The sequence below is a fragment of the Stegostoma tigrinum genome, chromosome 11, assembly GCF_030684315.1.
Source record: "Stegostoma tigrinum isolate sSteTig4 chromosome 11, sSteTig4.hap1, whole genome shotgun sequence".
Lineage (NCBI taxonomy): Eukaryota > Metazoa > Chordata > Chondrichthyes > Orectolobiformes > Stegostomatidae > Stegostoma > Stegostoma tigrinum.
Genome location: NC_081364.1, coordinates 8,988,497 through 9,009,316, shown reverse-complemented (window position 1 = coordinate 9,009,316; position 20,820 = coordinate 8,988,497). Strand labels below are relative to the sequence as shown.

At 49.0% G+C, this 20,820-nt stretch overlaps 8 non-coding genes across 8 annotated transcripts; all 8 read left to right on the top strand.

Moving 5' to 3' along the window:
- Positions 1-353: 353 nt before the first annotated feature.
- On the top strand, positions 354-426 carry trnaf-gaa (transfer RNA phenylalanine (anticodon GAA)). The gene has a single exon. It is a non-coding gene; the product is annotated as a tRNA-Phe (tRNA).
- Positions 427-2,966: 2,540 nt separating this feature from the next.
- trnaf-gaa (transfer RNA phenylalanine (anticodon GAA)) lies at positions 2,967-3,039 on the top strand. The gene has a single exon. It is a non-coding gene; the product is annotated as a tRNA-Phe (tRNA).
- A 2,794-nt stretch (positions 3,040-5,833) lies between these two features.
- On the top strand, positions 5,834-5,906 carry trnaf-gaa (transfer RNA phenylalanine (anticodon GAA)). The gene has a single exon. It is a non-coding gene; the product is annotated as a tRNA-Phe (tRNA).
- A 2,539-nt stretch (positions 5,907-8,445) lies between these two features.
- On the top strand, positions 8,446-8,518 carry trnaf-gaa (transfer RNA phenylalanine (anticodon GAA)). Its single transcript has one exon. It is a non-coding gene; the product is annotated as a tRNA-Phe (tRNA).
- A 2,785-nt stretch (positions 8,519-11,303) lies between these two features.
- trnaf-gaa (transfer RNA phenylalanine (anticodon GAA)) lies at positions 11,304-11,376 on the top strand. Its single transcript has one exon. It is a non-coding gene; the product is annotated as a tRNA-Phe (tRNA).
- A 2,544-nt stretch (positions 11,377-13,920) lies between these two features.
- On the top strand, positions 13,921-13,993 carry trnaf-gaa (transfer RNA phenylalanine (anticodon GAA)). Its single transcript has one exon. It is a non-coding gene; the product is annotated as a tRNA-Phe (tRNA).
- A 2,548-nt stretch (positions 13,994-16,541) lies between these two features.
- trnaf-gaa (transfer RNA phenylalanine (anticodon GAA)) lies at positions 16,542-16,614 on the top strand. The gene has a single exon. It is a non-coding gene; the product is annotated as a tRNA-Phe (tRNA).
- Positions 16,615-19,158: 2,544 nt separating this feature from the next.
- On the top strand, positions 19,159-19,231 carry trnaf-gaa (transfer RNA phenylalanine (anticodon GAA)). The gene has a single exon. It is a non-coding gene; the product is annotated as a tRNA-Phe (tRNA).
- The last annotated feature ends 1,589 nt before the right edge of the window (positions 19,232-20,820 follow it).

Below are 20,820 nucleotides of genomic sequence, written 5' to 3'. Positions count from 1 at the left end.
TTCAACCTATCTCTGCTTCCCCAACCTGTTCTTCCTCTCACCCATCCCTTCCACCTACCCCAAGCCGCAACTCCATCTCCGACCAACTCACCTCATCCCACCTCCTTGACCTGTCCGTCTTCCCTGGACTGTCCTATCCCCTCCAACCTCCCCACATATACTCTCCTCTCGACCTATCTTCTTTTCTCTCCATCTTCGGTCGGCCTCCCCCTCTCTCCATATTTATTCCAGAACCCTCACCCCAGCCCATCTCTGATGAAGGATCTCGGCCCGAAACGTCAGCTTTTGTGCTCCTGAGACGCTGCTGCGCTGGACTTGCCGTGTTCATCCAGCGTCACCAGTAAGCACCGCCAGCCGAAATAGCTCAGTTGGGAGAGCGTTCGACTGAAGATCTAAAGGTCACTGGCTCAATCCCGGGTTTGGGCATAATTGCACGCTCCTTAACGCGGTCAGCCGTTGTCCAGCTGTCAAGGAGGAGTTTGAAGCCTTCATTCTGCAACTCAGTTTCCTGGCTGAAATATTTCTTTGATCACGCCTCCGAATTTGCTGGCCTCATTCTCCATCGCGCGAGGGCAACGATTGACGAGTCCCTTCTGACCTCAGCTGCCTTTTGCTTCCTGACTCTGTGCTCATTGCTCATCTCATTCACTGCGCATCGAACGTTCTAAAATGGTGAAATAGACACAACTTCAATCCTGCTGTCAAGTTCGTTTTCGGAGACCCTCGCGGACTTGCTGCAATAACAAGTCCCTGAACATGTTTAGAAAAACACAAATCCTTTTATGACCAAGCAACTCCAAGCTGTGGAGAATCCCTGTACTCAACGCGGAACAGAGTGCACCGTCTCGCAAGTAATTCTCCCCGAGCAGCGGACAGTCCTCGCTTTTTATACTTTACAGAAGACATGATCCAGAAAACAATTTCACAATTTACAAAAGACATGATTCACGAAACAATTACTACAACCGATAAAGTCAGGATACCAAACAAGTATTGATTCAAGAACATAAAACACCGGTATTCTGTATCGATTGCTCGTGAAGTAGCTTCTAATGGCAGGAGGCGATTTCGAGTTGTTGTCCGGGACTGATTCTGGTATCAAGTTGCCAGTGTGTCTGGCTAAAACAAAGTCAGTGCTCTGGCCCCTTTGTCAGCGACAGACGTTGCATGTTTTAGATGTTTCACACGTTTACAAATTTTCCAGACCGAACCCTATTTGAAACAGTTTGATTCTAATTTCAATTCAGTCAGGCAGCATAAGACAGTGTCTGCATACCGATGTGTGAGAAGATGTGGAGTTACAAAAGCTTTGCCCTGAATTCCTAGCTGGGCAGGAAGCTTCAGGGCAGTGCCTGCATACCTATGTGTAGGTAGAAAAGAGTTTACTTCTCTCAATGAAAGTGTCTGCATAAGAATCAAATGCCGATGAAAGATTTGAATTTATAGAAGCATAGAAATCAATGGGATGATATCACATGAACAAAGCTAAGCTAAATCAAAAATTCATCGGCAGCTGTGAATGCAGACGTCAATTTGAGAGTCAGCAAATCGTTCATGCTGGCCGTGTCACTCAGATTGTCTGTCTCCCCCTGTTTCACTCTCATTCACTCACTCACTGACTGACTCGGTGACTGACTCATTATTCACACACTCGCATTTCTGCCTGAAATTCAAGGATGTCAAAAGAGGCGAACCCTGAAGGCAATGGCGAATTTGCGGATGGGTTGCCCGCAGGCTCAAGAGTGCCTGACTTTTGACTGACTCGACTGGTGCAGACGTGCACATTTAGGGGATGTGAAGGAGCGCCGGGAATTGTGGAGCCGGCAGAGTTCTTAACGGTGACTTAAATACGTGGTAGACATGAAACCGAGGCGGAAGCGAACGGTTCAGTTGGGCAAGGCGCATTGGCTTGATCGCAAAGCTGCTGGCATATAGAGTGAAATGACGAAATGGCAGACAGTTGGGCATGGCGGACTATTTTAGATTCTGTCGAGTGGAGATGGAGCGAAGTCGGCGAGAGATGCTGATGGTGAATGCAGCACAGGCAGGCAGGAAAATGGCAGTTCGGGAACGTGTTGACGACAGGGGCGACGGGTTTCTTGTCATGCTTTGAGCGGTGACGAGTGCGCAACGGTCCATGTGCTAAAGAAAAGCAGGCGGCGTCAGAAACCGCGATGGAGATTGAAGTGTTGAAAAGGAACAATAATCAGAGCAGACGTTGTGAAGAGGCGGTGGCTGAAGCACCAGGGGTGCGTGCGTGTGTGTGTGTGTGTGTGTGTGTGTGCTGAGACAAGAATCGGAATGATATGAGGGAATTTAGAATGAAAAGGGTGAAGTCTGGGTCAAATTACCTCCAAACATAATGGGCAATTGCTGAGGGAGTGAGGGTGCGAGCAAACTCCGAGGCTTGGTGCCTTGACAGTGGTGCGACCACCGGCAGACGAAATGTGGGAGCCTTGCAGCCCAATGGTATCAATGTGGACTTCACCAGCATCCAAATCTCCCATTCCCCCACCGCATCCCAAAACCAAAGCCCAGTTCGTCCCCTCCCCCCACTGCACCACGCAACCAGCTCGGCTCTTCCCCTCAACCCACTGCATCCCAAAACCAGTCAAACCTAACTTTGCTTCCCCAACCTGTTCTTCCTCTCACCCATCCCTTCCACCCACCGCCAGCCGCGCCTCCATCTCCGACCTACTAACCTCATCCCACCTCCTTGACATGTCCGTCTTCCCTGGACTGTCCTATCCCCTCCCAACCTCCCCACCTATACTCTCCTCTCCACCTATCTTCTTTTCTCTCCATCTTCGGTCGGCCTCCCCCTCTCTCCAGATCTATTCCAGAACCCTCACCCCATCCCCCTCTCTGATGAAGGGTCGAGGCACGAAACGTCAGCTTTTGTGCTCCTGAGACGCTGCTGCTCTGGACTTGCTGTGTTCATCCAGCGTCACCAGTAATCGCCGCCAGCCGAAATAGCTCAGTTGGGAGAGCGTTAGACTGAAGATCTAAAGGTCCCTGGTTCAATCCCGGGTTTCGGCATAATTGCACGCTCCTTAATAGGGCCGGCCGTTATTTAGCTGTCAAGGAGGAGTTTGAAGCCTTCCTTCTGCAACTCAGTTTCCTGGCTGAAATATTTCTTTGATCACGCCTCCGAATTTGTTGGCCTCATTCTCCATCGCGCGAGGGCAACAATTGACGAGACCCTCCTGAACTCAAGATAATAAAATGTGAGGCTGGATGAACACAGCAGGCCAAGCAGCATCTCAGGAGCACAAAAGCTGACGTTTCGGGCCTAGACCCTTCATCCAGAGAGCTCTCTGATGAAGGGTCTAGGCCCGAAACGTCAACTTTTGTACTCCTGAGATGCTGCTTGGCCTGCTGTGTTCATCCAGCCTCACATTTTATTATCTTGGAATCTCCAGCATCTGCAGTTCCCATTATCTCCCTTCTGAACTCAGCTGCCTTTTGCTTCCTGACTCTGTGCTCATTGCTCATCTCATTCACTGCGCATCGAACGTTCTAAAATGGTGAAATAGACACAACTTCAATCCTGCTGTCAAGTTCGTTTTCGGAGACCCTCGCGGACTTGCTGCAATAACAAGACACTGAACATGTTTAGAAAAACACAAATCCTTTTGTGACCAAGCAACTCCAAGCTGTGGAGAATCCCTGTACTCAACGCGGAACAGAGTGCACCGTCTCGCAAGTAATTCTCCCCGAGCAGCGGACAGTCCTCGCTTTTTATACTTTACAGAAGACATGATACAGAAAACAATTTCACAATTTACAAAAGACATGATTCACGAAACAATTACAACAGTCGATAAGGTTAGGATACCAAACAAATATTGCATCAAGAACATAAAACACCGGTATACTGTATCGATTGCTCGTGAAGTAGCTGCTAATGGCAGGAGGCGATTTCGAGTTGTTGTCCGGGACTGATTCTGGTATCAAGTTGCCAGTGTGTCTGGCTAAAACAAAGTCAGTGCTCTGGCCCCTTTGTCAGCGACAGACGTTGCATGTTTTAGATGTTTCACACGTTTACAAATTTTCCAAACCGAACCCTATTTGAAACAGTTTGATTCTAATTTCAATTCAGTCAGGCAGCATAAGACAGTGTCTGCATACCGATGTGTGAGAAGATAAGGAGTTACAAAAGCTTTACACTGAATTCCTAGCTGGGCGGGAAGCTTCAGGGCAGTGCCTGCACACCTCTGCGTAGGTAGAAAAGAGTTTACTTCTGTCAACGAAAGTCTCTGCTAAGGAATCAAATGCCGATAAAAGACTTGAATTTATAGAAGCATAGAAATCAATGGGATGATATCACATGAACAAAGCTAAGCTAAATCAAAAATTCATCGGCAGCTGTGAATACAGACGTCAATTTGGAGTCAGCAAATCGTTCATGCTGGCCGTGTCACTCAGACTGCCTGTCTCCCCCTGTTTCACTCTCATTCACTCACTCACTGACTGACTCGGTGACTGACTCAGTATTCACACACTCGCATTTCTGCCTGAAATTCAACGATGTCAAAAGAGACGAACCCTGAAGGCAATGGCGAATTTGCGGATGGGATGCCCGCAGGAACAAGAGCGCCTGACTTTTGGTTGACTCGAGTGTTGCAGACGTGCACATTTAGAGGATGTTAAGGAGCGCCCGGGAATTGTGGAGCCGGCAGAGTTCTTAACGGTGACTTAAATGGTGGTAGAACTGAAACCGAGGCGGAAGCGAACGGTTCAGTTGTTCGAGGCGCATTGGCTTGATCGCAAATCTGCTGGGATATAGAGTGAAATGACGAAATGGCAGACAGATGGGCATGGCGGACTATTTGATTCTGTCGATTGGAGATCGAGCGAAGTCGGCGAGAGATGCTGATGGTGAATGCAGCACAGGCAGGCAGTATAAGAGCACGTTCGGGAACGCGTTGACGACAGGGGCGACGGGTTTCTTGTCATGCCTTGATCGGTGACGAGTGCGCAACGGTCCATATGCTGAAGTAAAGCAGGCGGTGTCAAAAACGACTATGGAGATTGAAGCGTTGAAAAGGAACAATAATCAAAGGAGACGGTGTTGAGAGGCCGTGGCTGATTCACCATGTGTGTGTGTATGTGTGCGTGTGTGTGTGTGTGTGTGTGAGTGTGTGTGTGTGTGCTTAGGCAAGAATCGGAATGATATGAGGGAATTTATAATGAAAAGGGTGAGGTCTGGATCAAATTACCTCCAAACATAATGGGCAAATGCTGAGGGAGTGAGGATGCGAGCAAACTACGAGGCTTGGTGCCTTGACAGTGGTGCGACCACCGCCAGCCGAAATGTGGGAACCTTGCACCCAATGGTGTCAATGTGGACTTCACCAGCTTCCAAATCTCCGCTTCCCCCACCGCATCCCAAAACCAGCCCAGTTCGTCCCCTGCCCCCACTGCACCACACAACCAGCTCAGCTCTTCCCCTCCACCCAGTGAATCCCAAAACCAGTCCAAGCTATCTGTGCTTCCCCAACCTGTTCTTCTTCTCACCCATCCCTTCCTCCCACCCCAAACCGCACCTCCATCTCCTGCCTGCTAACCTCATTCCACCTCCTTGAACTGTCCGTCTTCCCTGGACTGATCTATCCCCTCCCAACCTCCCCACCTATACTCTGCTCTCCACCTATCTTCTTTTCTCTGCATCGTCGGTCCGCCTCCCGCTCTCTCGATATTTATTCCAGAACCCTCACCCCATCCCATCTCTGATGAAGGGTCTCGGCCCGAAACGCCAGCTTTTGAGCTCCTGAGACGATGCTGCGCTGGACCTGCTGTGTTCATCCAGCGTCACCAGTAATCGCCGCCAGCCGAAATAGCTCAGTTGGGAGAGCGTGAGACTGAAGATCTAAAGGTCCCTGGTTCAATCCCGGGTTTCGGCAGTGTTGCACGCTCCTCAATGCGGTCAACCGTTATTTAGCTGTCAAGGAGGAGATTGAAGCCTTCCTTCTGCCACTCAGTTTCCTGGCTGAAATATTTCTTTGATCACGCCCCCGAATTTGTTGGCCTCATTCTCCATCGCGCGAGGGCAACAATTGACGAGTCCCTTCTGACCTCAGCTGCCTTTTGCTTCCTGACTCTGTGCTCATTGCTCATCTCATTCACTGCGCATCGAACGTTCTAAAATGGTGAAATAGACACAACTTCAATCCTGCTGTCAAGTTCGTTTTCGGAGATCCTCGCGGACTTGCTGCAATAACAAGTCCCTGAACATGTTTAGAAAAACACAAATCCTTTTATGACCAAGCAACTCCAAGCTGTGGAGAATCCCTGTACTCAACGCGGAACAGAGTGCACCGTCTCGCAAGTAATTCTCCCCGAGCAGCGGACAGTCCTCGCTTTTTATACTTTACAGAAGACATGATCCAGAAAACAATTTCACAATTTACAAAAGACATGATTCACGAAACAATTACAACAGTCGATAAGGTCAGGATACCAAACAAATATTGCATCAAGAACATAAAACACCGGTATACTGTATCGATTGCTCGTGAAGTAGCTGCTAATGGCAGGAGGCGATTTCGAGTTGTTGTCCGGGACAGATTCTGGTATCAAGTTGCCAGTGTGTCTGGCTAAAACAAAGTCAGTGCTCTGGCCCCTTTGTCAGCGACAGACGTTGCATGTTTTAGATGTTTCACACGTTTACAAATTTTCCAAACCGAACCCTATTTGAAACAGTTTGATTCTAATTTCAATTCAGTCAGGCAGCATAAGACAGTGTCTGCATACCGATGTGTGAGAAGATGTGGAGTTACAAAAGCTTTGCCCTGAATTCCTAGCTGGGCAGGAAGCTTCAGGGCAGTGCCTGCACACCTATGTGTAGGTAGAAAAGAGTTTACTTCTCTCAATTAAAGTCTCTGCATGGGAATCAAGTGCCGATGAAAGACTTGAATTTATAGAAGCATAGAAATCAATGGGATGATATCACATGAACAAAGCTAAGCTAAATCAAAAATTCATCGGCAACTTGTGAATACAGACGTCAATTTGAGAGTCAGCAAATCGTTCATGCCGGCCGTGTCACTCAGATTGTCTGTCTCCCCCTGTTTCACTCTCATTCACTCACTCACTGACTGACTCAGTGACTGACTCAGTATTCATACACTCGCATTTCTGCCTGAAATTCAACGATGTCAAAAGAGACGAACCCTGAAGGCAATGGCGAATTTGCGGATGGGATGCCCGCAGGAACAAGAGCGCCTGACTTTTGGTTGACTCGAGTGTTGCAGACGTGCACATTGAGAGGATATGAAGGAGCGCCCGGGAATTGTGGAGCCGGCTGAGTTCTTAACGGTGATTTAAACGGTGGGAGAACTGAAACCGAGGCGGAAGCGAACGGTTCAGTTGGGCAAGGCGCATTGGCTTGATCGCAAAGCTGCTGGCATCTCGAGTGAAATGACGAAATGGCAGACAGATGGGCATGGCGGACTACTTTAGATTCTGTCGATTGGAGATGGAGCGAAGTCGGCGAGAGATGCTGATGGTGAATGCAGCACAGGCAGGCTGTCTCATGGCAGTTCGGGAACGTGTTGACGACAGGGGCGACGGGTTGCTTGTCATGCCTTGATCGGTGACGAGTGCGCAACGGTCCATGTGCTAAAGAAAAGCAGGCGGCGTCAGAAACCGCTTTGGAGATTGAAGTGTTGAAAAGAAACAACATCAGAGCAGACGTTGTGAAGAGGCGGTGGCTGATGCACCATGGGTGCGTGCGTGTGTGTGTGTGTGTGTGTGTGTGTGTGCTGAGACAAGAATCGGAATGATATGAGGGAAGTTAGAATGAAAAGGGTGAAGTCTGGGTCAAATTACCTCCAAACATAATGGGCAATTGCTGAGGGAGTGAGGGTGCGAGCAAATTACGAGGCTTGGTGCCTTGACAGTGGTGCGACAACCGCCAGCCGAAATGTGGGAACCTTGCAGCCCAATGGTATCAATGTGGACTTCACCAACTTCCAAATCTCCACTTCCCACACCGCATCCCAAAACCAGCCCAGTTCGTCCCGTCCACCCACTGCGCCACGCAACCAGCTCAGCTCATCCCCTCAACCCACTGCATCCCAAAACCAGTCCAACCTATCTCTGCTTTCCCAACCAGTTTTTCCTCTCACCCATCCCTTCCACCCACCGCAAGCCGCGCCTCCATCTCCGACCTGCTAACCTCATCCCACCTCCTTGACCTGTCCGTCTTCCCTGGACTGACCTATCCCCTCCCAACCTCCCCACCTATACTCTCCTCTCCACCTATCTTCTTTTCTCTCCATCTTCGGTCGGCCTCCCCCTCTCTCCAGATCTATTCCAAAACCCTCACCCCATCCCATCTCTGATGAAGGGTCCAGGCCCGCAACGTCAGCTTTTGTGCTCCTGAGACGCTGCTGCGCTGGACTTGCTGTGTTCATCCAGCGTCACCAGTAATCGCCGCCAGCCGAAATAGCTCAGTTGGGAGAGCGTTAGACTGAAGATCTAAAGGTCCCTGGTTCAATCCCGGGTTTCGGCATAATTGCACGCTCCTCAATGGGGTCAGTCGTGATTTAGCTGTCAAGGAGGAGTTTGAAGCCTTCCTTCTGCAACTCAGTTTCCTGGCTGAAATATTTCTTTGATTACGCCTCCGAATTTGCTGGCCTCATTCTCCATCGCGCGAGGGCAACAATTGACGAGACCCTTCTGAACTCAAGATAATAAAATGTGAGGCTGGATGAACACAGCAGGCCAAGCAGCATCTCAGGAGCACAAAGGCTGACGTTTCGGGCCTAGACCCTTCATCAGAGAGCTCTCTGATGAAGGGTCTAGGCCCGAAACGTCAGCTTTTGTGCTCCTGAGATGCTGCTTGGCCTGCTGTGTTCATCCAGCCTCACATTTTATTATCTTGGAATCTCCAGCATCTGCAGTTCCCATTATCTCCCTTCTGAACTCAGCTGCCTTTTGCTTCCTGACTCTGTGCTCATTGCTCATCTCATTCACTGCGCATCGAACGTTCTAAAATGGTGAAATATACACAACTTCAATCCTGCTGTCAAGTTCGTTTTCGGAGACCCTCGCGGACTTGCTGCAATAACAAGACACTGAACATGTTTAGAAAAACACAAATCCTTTTATGACCAAGCAACTCCAAGCTGTGGAGAATCCCTGTACTCAACGCGGAACAGAGTGCACCGTCTCGCAAGTAATTCTCCCCGAGCAGCGGACAGTCCTCGCTTTTTATACTTTACAGAAGACATGATACAGAAAACAATTTCACAATTTACAAAAGACATGATTCACGAAACAATTACAACAGTCGATAAGGTCAGGATACCAAACAAATATTGCATCAAGAACATAAAACACCGGTATACTGTATCGATTGCTCGTGAAGTAGCTGCTAATGGCAGGAGGCGATTTCGAGTTGTTGTCCGGGACTGATTCTGGTATCAAGTTGCCAGTGTGTCTGGCTAAAACAAAGTCAGTGCTCTGGCCCCTTTGTCAGCGACAGACGTTGCATGTTTTAGATGTTTCACACGTTTACAAATTTTCCAAACCGAACCCTATTTGAAACAGTTTGATTCTAATTTCAATTCAGTCAGGCAGCATAAGACAGTGTCTGCATACCGATGTGTGAGAAGATAAGGAGTTACAAAAGCTTTACACTGAATTCCTAGCTGGGCGGGAAGCTTCAGGGCAGTGCCTGCACACCTCTGCGTAGGTAGAAAAGAGTTTACTTCTGTCAACGAAAGTCTCTGCTAAGGAATCAAATGCCGATAAAAGACTTGAATTTATAGAAGCATAGAAATCAATGGGATGATATCACATGAACAAAGCTAAGCTAAATCAAAAATTCATCGGCAGCTGTGAATACAGACGTCAATTTGGAGTCAGCAAATCGTTCATGCTGGCCGTGTCACTCAGACTGCCTGTCTCCCCCTGTTTCACTCTCATTCACTCACTCACTGACTGACTCGGTGACTGACTCAGTATTCACACACTCGCATTTCTGCCTGAAATTCAACGATGTCAAAAGAGACGAACCCTGAAGGCAATGGCGAATTTGCGGATGGGATGCCCGCAGGAACAAGAGCGCCTGACTTTTGGTTGACTCGAGTGTTGCAGACGTGCACATTTAGAGGATGTTAAGGATTGCCCGGGAATTGTGGAGCCGGCAGAGTTCTTAACGGTGACTTAAATGGTGGTAGAACTGAAACCGAGGCGGAAGCGAACGGTTCAGTTGTTCGAGGCGCATTGGCTTGATCGCAAATCTGCTGGGATATAGAGTGAAATGACGAAATGGCAGACAGATGGGCATGGCGGACTACTTTAGATTCTGTCGATTGGAGATGGAGCGAAGTCGGCGAGAGATGCTGATGGTGAATGCAGCACAGGCAGGCAGGAGAAGAGCACGTTCGGGAACGCGTTGACGACAGGGGCGACGGGTTTCTTGTCATGCCTTGATCGGTGACGAGTGCGCAACGGTCCATGTGCTAAAGTAAAGCAGGCGGTGTCAAAAACGACTATGGAGATTGAAGCGTTGAAAAGGAACAATAATCAAAGGAGACGGTGTTGAGAGGCCGTGGCTGATTCACCATGTGTGTGTGTATGTGTGTGTGTGTGTGAGTGTGTGTGTGTGTGTGCTTAGGCAAGAATCGGAATGATATGAGGGAATTTATAATGAAAAGGGTGAGGTCTGGATCAAATTACCTCCAAACATGATGGGCAAATGCTGAGGGAGTGAGGATGCGAGCAAACTACGAGGCTTGGTGCCTTGACAGTGGTGCGACAACCGGCAGCCGAAATGTGGGAACCTTGAACCCAATGGTGTCAATGTGAACTTAACCAGATTCCAAATCTCCGCTTCCCCCACCGAATCCCAAAACCAGCCCATTTCGTACTCTGCCCCCACTGCACCACGCAACCAGCTCAGCTCTTCCCCTCCACCCAGTGAATCCCAAAACCAGTCCAAGCTATCTGTGCTTCCCCAACCTGTTCTTCTTCTCACCCATCCCTTCCTCCCACCCCAAACCGCACCTCCATCTCCTGCCTGCTAACTTCATTCCACCTCCTTGAACTGTCCGTCTTCCCTGGACTGATCTATCCCCTCCCGACATCCCCACCTATACTCTGCTCTCCACCTATCTTCTTTTCTCTGCATCGTCGGTCCGCCTCCCGCTCTCTCGATATTTATTCCAGAACCCTCACCCCATCCCGTCTCTGATGAAGGGTCTCGGCCCGGAACGCCAGCTTTTGAGCTCCTGAGACGCTGCTGCGCTGGACCTGCTGTGTTCAGCCAGCGTCACCAGTCATCGCCGCCAGCCGAAATAGCTCAGTTGGGGGAGCGTTAGACTGAAGATCTAAAGGTCCCTGGTTCCATCCCGGGTTTCGGCAGAATTGCCAGCTCCTCAAGGCGGTCAGCCGTTGTTTAGCCGTCAAGGAGGAGATTGAAGCCTTCCTTCTGCCACTCAGTTTCCTGGCTGAAATATTTCTTTGATCACGCCTCCGAATTTGCTGGCCTCATTCTCCATCGCGCGAGGGCAACAATTGACGAGTCCCTTCTGACCTCAGCTGCCTTTTGCTTCCTGACTCTGTGCTCATTGCTCATCTCATTCACTGCGCATCGAACGTTCTAAAATGGTGAAATAGACACAACTTCAATCCTGCTGTCAAGTTCGTTTTCGGAGACGCTCGCGGACTTGCTGCAATAACAAGACACTGAACATGTGTAGAAAAACACAAATCCTTTTATGACCAAGCAACTCCAAGCTGTGGAGAATCCCTGTACTCAACGCGGAACAGGGTGCACCGTCTCGCAAGTAATTGTCCCCGAGCAGCGGACAGTCCTCGCATTTTATACTTTACAGAAGACATGATACAGAAAACAATTTCACAATTTACAAAAGACATGATTGACGAAACAATTACAACAGTCGATAAGGTCAGGATACCAAACAAATATTGCATCAAGAACATAAAACACCGGTATACTGTATCGATTGCTCGTGAAGTAGCTGCTAATGGCAGGAGGCGATTTCGAGTTGTTGTCCGGGACTGATTCTGGTATCAAGTTGCCAGTGTGTCTGGCTAAAACAAAGTCAGTGCTCTGGCCCCTTTGTCAGCGACAGACGTTGCATGTTTTAGATGTTTCACACGTTTACAAATTTTCCAAACCGAACCCTATTTGAAACAGTTTGATTCTAATTTCAATTCAGTCAGGCAGCATAAGACAGTGTCTGCATACCGATGTGTGAGAAGATAAGGAGTTACAAAAGCTTTGCCCTGAATTCCTAGCTGGGCGGGAAGCTTCAGGGCAGTGCCTGCATACCTCTGCGTCGGTAGAAAAGAGTTTACTTCTCTCAATGAAAGTCTCTGCTAAGGAATCAAATGCCGATGAAAGACTTGAATTTATAGAAGCATAGAAATCAATGGGATGATATCACATGAACAAAGCTAAGCTAAATCAAAAATTCATCGGCAGCTGTGAATACTGACGTCAATTTGAAGTCAGCAAATCGTTCATGCTGGCCGTGTCACTCAGACTGCCTGTCTCCCCCTGTTTCACTCTCATTCACTCACTCACTGACTGACTCGGTGACTGACTCAGTATTCACACACTCGCATTTCTGCCTGAAATTCAACGATGTCAAAAGAGACGAACCCTGAAGGCAATGGCGAATTTGCGGATGGGATGCCCGCAGGAACAAGAGCGCCTGACTTTTGGTTGACTCGAGTGTTGCAGACGTGCACATTTAGAGGATGTTAAGGATTGCCCGGGAATTGTGGAGCCGGCAGAGTTCTTAACGGTGACTTAAATGGTGGTAGAACTGAAACCGAGGCGGAAGCGAACGGTTCAGTTGTTCGAGGCGCATTGGCTTGATCGCAAATCTGCTGGGATATAGAGTGAAATGACGAAATGGCAGACAGATGGGCATGGCGGACTACTTTAGATTCTGTCGATTGGAGATGGAGCGAAGTCGGCGAGAGATGCTGATGGTGAATGCAGCACAGGCAGGCAGGAGAAGAGCACGTTCGGGAACGCGTTGACGACAGGGGCGACGGGTTTCTTGTCATGCCTTGATCGGTGACGAGTGCGCAACGGTCCATGTGCTAAAGTAAAGCAGGCGGTGTCAAAAACGACTATGGAGATTGAAGCGTTGAAAAGGAACAATAATCAAAGGAGACGGTGTTGAGAGGCCGTGGCTGATGCACCATGTGTGTGTGTATGTGTGTGTGTGTGTGAGTGTGTGTGTGTGTGTGCTTAGGCAAGAATCGGAATGATATGAGGGAATTTATAATGAAAAGGGTGAGGTCTGGATCAAATTACCTCCAAACATGATGGGCAAATGCTGAGGGAGTGAGGATGCGAGCAAACTACGAGGCTTGGTGCCTTGACAGTGGTGCGACAACCGGCAGCCGAAATGTGGGAACCTTGAACCCAATGGTGTCAATGTGAACTTAACCAGATTCCAAATCTCCGCTTCCCCCACCGAATCCCAAAACCAGCCCATTTCGTACTCTGCCCCCACTGCACCACGCAACCAGCTCAGCTCTTCCCCTCCACCCAGTGAATCCCAAAACCAGTCCAAGCTATCTGTGCTTCCCCAACCTGTTCTTCTTCTCACCCATCCCTTCCTCCCACCCCAAACCGCACCTCCATCTCCTGCCTGCTAACTTCATTCCACCTCCTTGAACTGTCCGTCTTCCCTGGACTGATCTATCCCCTCCCGACATCCCCACCTATACTCTGCTCTCCACCTATCTTCTTTTCTCTGCATCGTCGGTCCGCCTCCCGCTCTCTCGATATTTATTCCAGAACCCTCACCCCATCCCGTCTCTGATGAAGGGTCTCGGCCCGGAACGCCAGCTTTTGAGCTCCTGAGACGCTGCTGCGCTGGACCTGCTGTGTTCAGCCAGCGTCACCAGTCATCGCCGCCAGCCGAAATAGCTCAGTTGGGGGAGCGTTAGACTGAAGATCTAAAGGTCCCTGGTTCCATCCCGGGTTTCGGCAGAATTGCCAGCTCCTCAAGGCGGTCAGCCGTTGTTTAGCCGTCAAGGAGGAGATTGAAGCCTTCCTTCTGCCACTCAGTTTCCTGGCTGAAATATTTCTTTGATCACGCCTCCGAATTTGCTGGCCTCATTCTCCATCGCGCGAGGGCAACAATTGACGAGTCCCTTCTGACCTCAGCTGCCTTTTGCTTCCTGACTCTGTGCTCATTGCTCATCTCATTCACTGCGCATCGAACGTTCTAAAATGGTGAAATAGACACAACTTCAATCCTGCTGTCAAGTTCGTTTTCGGAGACGCTCGCGGACTTGCTGCAATAACAAGTCCCTGAACATGTGTAGAAAAACACAAATCCTTTTATGACCAAGCAACTCCAAGCTGTGGAGAATCCCTGTACTCAACGCGGAACAGGGTGCACCGTCTCGCAAGTAATTGTCCCCGAGCAGCGGACAGTCCTCGCATTTTATACTTTACAGAAGACATGATACAGAAAACAATTTCACAATTTACAAAAGACATGATTGACGAAACAATTACAACAGTCGATAAGGTCAGGATACCAAACAAATATTGCATCAAGAACATAAAACACCGGTATACTGTATCGATTGCTCGTGAAGTAGCTGCTAATGGCAGGAGGCGATTTCGAGTTGTTGTCCGGGACTGATTCTGGTATCAAGTTGCCAGTGTGTCTGGCTAAAACAAAGTCAGTGCTCTGGCCCCTTTGTCAGCGACAGACGTTGCATGTTTTAGATGTTTCACACGTTTACAAATTTTCCAAACCGAACCCTATTTGAAACAGTTTGATTCTAATTTCAATTCAGTCAGGCAGCATAAGACAGTGTCTGCATACCGATGTGTGAGAAGATAAGGAGTTACAAAAGCTTTGCCCTGAATTCCTAGCTGGGCGGGAAGCTTCAGGGCAGTGCCTGCATACCTCTGCGTCGGTAGAAAAGAGTTTACTTCTCTCAATGAAAGTCTCTGCTAAGGAATCAAATGCCGATGAAAGACTTGAATTTATAGAAGCATAGAAATCAATGGGATGATATCACATGAACAAAGCTAAGCTAAATCAAAAATTCATCGGCAGCTGTGAATACTGACGTCAATTTGAAGTCAGCAAATCGTTCATGCTGGCCGTGTCACTCAGACTGCCTGTCTCCCCCTGTTTCACTCTCATTCACTCACACTGACTGACTCGGTGACTGACTCAGTATTCACACACTCGCATTTCTGCCTGAAATTCAACGATGTCAAAAGAGACGAACCCTGAAGGCAATGGCGAATTTGCGGATGGGATGCCCGCAGGAACAAGAGCGCCTGACTTTTGGTTGACTCGAGTGTTGCAGACGTGCACATTTAGAGGATGTTAAGGAGCGCCCGGGAATTGTGGAGCCGGCAGAGTTCTTAACGGTGACTTAAATGGTGGTAGAACTGAAACCGAGGCGGAAGCGAACGGTTCAGTTGTTCGAGGCGCATTGGCTTGATCGCAAATCTGCTGGGATATAGAGTGAAATGACGAAATGGCAGACAGATGGGCATGGCGGACTATTTGATTCTGTCGATTGGAGATCGAGCGAAGTCGGCGAGAGATGCTGATGGTGAATGCAGCACAGGCAGGCAGTATAAGAGCACGTTCGGGAACGCGTTGACGACAGGGGCGACGGGTTTCTTGTCATGCCTTGATCGGTGACGAGTGCGCAACGGTCCATATGCTGAAGTAAAGCAGGCGGTGTCAAAAACGACTATGGAGATTGAAGCGTTGAAAAGGAACAATAATCAAAGGAGACGGTGTTGAGAGGCCGTGGCTGATGCACCATGTGTGTGTGTATGTGTGTGTGTGTGTGTGTGTGTGTGAGTGTGTGTGTGTGTGCTTAGGCAAGAATCGGAATGATATGAGGGAATTTATAATGAAAAGGGTGAGGTCTGGATCAAATTACCTCCAAACATAATGGGCAAATGCTGAGGGAGTGAGGATGCGAGCAAACTACGAGGCTTGGTGCCTTGACAGTGGTGCGACAACCGGCAGCCGAAATGTGGGAACCTTGCACCCAATGGTGTCAATGTGGACTTCACCAGCTTCCAAATCTCCGCTTCCCCCACCGCATCCCAAAACCAGCCCAGTTCGTCCCCTGCCCCCACTGCACCACACAACCAGCTCAGCTCTTCCCCTCCACCCAGTGAATCCCAAAACCAGTCCAAGCTATCTGTGCTTCCCCAACCTGTTCTTCTTCTCACCCATCCCTTCCTCCCACCCCAAACCGCACCTCCATCTCCTGCCTGCTAACCTCATTCCACCTCCTTGAACTGTCCGTCTTCCCTGGACTGATCTATCCCCTCCCAACCTCCCCACCTATACTCTGCTCTCCACCTATCTTCTTTTCTCTGCATCGTCGGTCCGCCTCCCGCTCTCTCGATATTTATTCCAGAACCCTCACCCCATCCCATCTCTGATGAAGGGTCTCGGCCCGAAACGCCAGCTTTTGAGCTCCTGAGACGATGCTGCGCTGGACCTGCTGTGTTCATCCAGCGTCACCAGTAATCGCCGCCAGCCGAAATAGCTCAGTTGGGAGAGCGTTAGACTGAAGATCTAAAGGTCCCTGGTTCAATCCCGGGTTTCGGCAGAGTTGCACGCTCCTCAATGCGGTCAACCGTTATTTAGCTGTCAAGGAGGAGATTGAAGCCTTCCTTCTGCCACTCAGTTTCCTGGCTGAAATATTTCTTTGATCACGCCCCCGAATTTGTTGGCCTCATTCTCCATCGCGCGAGGGCAACAATTGACGAGTCCCTTCTGAACTCAGCTGCCTTTTGCTTCCTGACTCTGTGCTCATTGCTCATCTCATTCACTGCGCATCGAACGTTCTAAAATGGTGAAATAGACACAACTTCAATCCTGCTGTCAAGTTCGTTTTCGGAGACCCTCGCGGACTTGCTGCAATAACAAGTCCCTGAACATGTTTAGAAAAACACAAATCCTTTTATGACCAAGCAACTCCAAGCTGTGGAGAATCCCTGTACTCAACGCGGAACAGAGTGCACCGTCTCGCAAGTAATTCTCCCCGAGCAGCGGACAGTCCTCGCTTTTTATACTTTACAGAAGACATGATCCAGAAAACAATTTCACAATTTACAAAAGACATGATTCACGAAACAATTACAACAGTCGATAAGGTCAGGATACCAAACAAATATTGCATCAAGAACATAAAACACCGGTATACTGTATCGATTGCTCGTGAAGTAGCTGCTAATGGCAGGAGGCGATTTCGAGTTGTTGTCCGGGACAGATTCTGGTATCAAGTTGCCAGTGTGTCTGGCTAAAACAAAGTCAGTGCTCTGGCCCCTTTGTCAGCGACAGACGTTGCATGTTTTAGATGTTTCACACGTTTACAAATTTTCCAAACCGAACCCTATTTGAAACAGTTTGATTCTAATTTCAATTCAGTCAGGCAGCATAAGACAGTGTCTGCATACCGATGTGTGAGAAGATGTGGAGTTACAAAAGCTTTGCCCTGAATTCCTAGCTGAGCAGGAAGCTTCAGGGCAGTGCCTGCACACCTATGTGTAGGTAGAAAAGAGTTTACTTCTCTCAATTAAAGTCTCTGCATGGGAATCAAGTGCCGATGAAAGACTTGAATTTATAGAAACATAGAAATCAATGGGATGATATCACATGAACAAAGCTAAGCTAAATCAAAAATTCATCGGCAACTTGTGAATACAGACGTCAATTTGAGAGTCAGCAAATCGTTCATGCCGGCCGTGTCACTCAGATTGTCTGTCTCCCCCTGTTTCACTCTCATTCACTCACTCACTGACTGACTCAGTGACTGACTCAGTATTCATACACTCGCATTTCTGCCTGAAATTCAACGATGTCAAAAGAGACGAACCCTGAAGGCAATGGCGAATTTGCGGATGGGATGCCCGCAGGAACAAGAGCGCCTGACTTTTGGTTGACTCGAGTGTTGCAGACGTGCACATTTAGAGGATATGAAGGAGCGCCCGGGAATTGTGGAGCCGGCTGAGTTCTTAACGGTGATTTAAACGGTGGGAGAACTGAAACCGAGGCGGAAGCGAACGGTTCAGTTGGGCAAGGCGCATTGGCTTGATCGCAAAGCTGCTGGCATCTCGAGTGAAATGACGAAATGGCAGACAGATGGGCATGGCGGACTACTTTAGATTCTGTCGATTGGAGATGGAGCGAAGTCGGCGAGAGATGCTGATGGTGAATGCAGCACAGGCAGGCTGTCTCATGGCAGTTCGGGAACGTGTTGACGACAGGGGCGACGGGTTGCTTGTCATGCCTTGATCGGTGACGAGTGCGCAACGGTCCATGTGCTAAAGAAAAGCAGGCGGCGTCAGAAACCGCTTTGGAGATTGAAGTGTTGAAAAGAAACAACATCAGAGCAGACGTTGTGAAGAGGCGGTGGCTGATGCACCATGGGTGCGTGCGTGTGTGTGTGTGTGTGTGTGTGTGTGTGTGTGTGCTGAGACAAGAATCGGAATGATATGAGGGAAGTTAGAATGAAAAGGGTGAAGTCTGGGTCAAATTACCTCCAAACATAATGGGCAATTGCTGAGGGAGTGAGGGTGCGAGCAAACTACGAGGCTTGGTGCCTTGACAGTGGTGCGACAACGGGCAGCCGAAATGTGGGAACCTTGCACCCAATGGTGTCAATGTGGACTTCACCAGCTTCCAAATCTCCGCTTCCCCCACCGCATCCCAAAACCAGCCCAGTTCGTCCCCTGCCCCCACTGCACCACACAACCAGCTCAGCTCTTCCCCTCCACCCAGTGAATCCCAAAACCAGTCCAAGCTATCTGTGCTTCCCCAACCTGTTCTTCTTCTCACCCATCCCTTCCTCCCACCCCAAACCGCACCTCCATCTCCTGCCTGCTAACCTCATTCCACCTCCTTGAACTGTCCGTCTTCCCTGGACTGATCTATCCCCTCCCAACCTCCCCACCTATACTCTGCTCTCCACCTATCTTCTTTTCTCTGCATCGTCGGTCCGCCTCCCGCTCTCTCGATATTTATTCCAGAACCCTCACCCCATCCCATCTCTGATGAAGGGTCTCGGCCCGAAACGCCAGCTTTTGAGCTCCTGAGACGATGCTGCGCTGGACCTGCTGTGTTCATCCAGCGTCACCAGTAATCGCCGCCAGCCGAAATAGCTCAGTTGGGAGAGCGTTAGACTGAAGATCCAAAGGTCCCTGGTTCAATCCCGGGTTTCGGCAGAGTTGCACGCTCCTCAATGCGGTCAACCGTTATTTAGCTGTCAAGGAGGAGATTGAAGCCTTCCTTCTGCCACTCAGTTTCCTGGCTGAAATATTTCTTTGATCACGCCCCCGAATTTGTTGGCCTCATTCTCCATCGCGCGAGGGCAACAATTGACGAGTCCCTTCTGACCTCCGCTGCCTTTTGCTTCCTGACTCTGTGCTCATTGCTCATCTCATTCACTGCGCATCGAACGTTCTAAAATGGTGAAATATACACAACTTCAATCCTGCTGTCAAGTTCGTTTTCGGAGACCCTCGCGGACTTGCTGCAATAACAAGTCCCTGAACATGTTTAGAAAAACACAAATCCTTTTATGACCAAGCAACTCCAAGCTGTGGAGAATCCCTGTACTCAACGCGGAACAGAGTGCACCGTCTCGCAAGTAATTCTCCCCGAGCAGCGGACAGTCCTCGCTTTTTATACTTTACAGAAGACATGATCCAGAAAACAATTTCACAATTTACAAAAGACATGATTCACGAAACAATTACAACAGTCGATAAGGTCAGGATACCAAACAAATATTGCATCAAGAACATAAAACACCGGTATACTGTATCGATTGCTCGTGAAGTAGCTGCTAATGGCAGGAGGCGATTTCGAGTTGTTGTCCGGGACAGATTCTGGTATCAAGTTGCCAGTGTGTCTGGCTAAAACAAAGTCAGTGCTCTGGCCCCTTTGTCAGCGACAGACGTTGCATGTTTTAGATGTTTCACACGTTTACAAATTTTCCAAACCGAACCCTATTTGAAACAGTTTGATTCTAATTTCAATTCAGTCAGGCAGCATAAGACAGTGTCTGCATACCGATGTGTGAGAAGATGTGGAGTTACAAAAGCTTTGCCCTGAATTCCTAGCTGGGCAGGAAGCTTCAGGGCAGTGCCTGCACACCTATGTGTAGGTAGAAAAGAGTTTACTTCTCTCAATTAAAGTCTCTGCATGGGAATCAAGTGCCGATGAAAGACTTGAATTTATAGAAGCATAGAAATCAATGGGATGATATCACATGAACAAAGCTAAGCTAAATCAAAAATTCATCGGCAACTTGTGAATACAGACGTCAATTTGAGAGTCAGCAAATCGTTCATGCCGGCCGTGTCACTCAGATTGTCTGTCTCCCCCTGTTTCACTCTCATTCACTCACTCACTGACTGACTCAGTGACTGACTCAGTATTCACACACTCGCATTTCTGCCTGAAATTCAAGGATGTCAAAAGAGACGAACCCTGAAGGCAATGGCGAATTTGCGGATGGGATGCCCGCAGGAACAAGAGCGCCTGACTTTTGGTTGACTCGAGTGTTGCAGACGTGCACATTTAGAGGATATGAAGGAGCGCCCGGGAATTGTGGAGCCGGCTGAGTTCTTAACGGTGATTTAAACGGTGGGAGAACTGAAACCGAGGCGGAAGCGAACGGTTCAGTTGGGCAAGGCGCATTGGCTTGATCGCAAAGCTGCTGGCATCTCGAGTGAAATGACGAAATGGCAGACAGATGGGCATGGCGGACTACTTTAGATTCTGTCGATTGGAGATGGAGCGAAGTCGG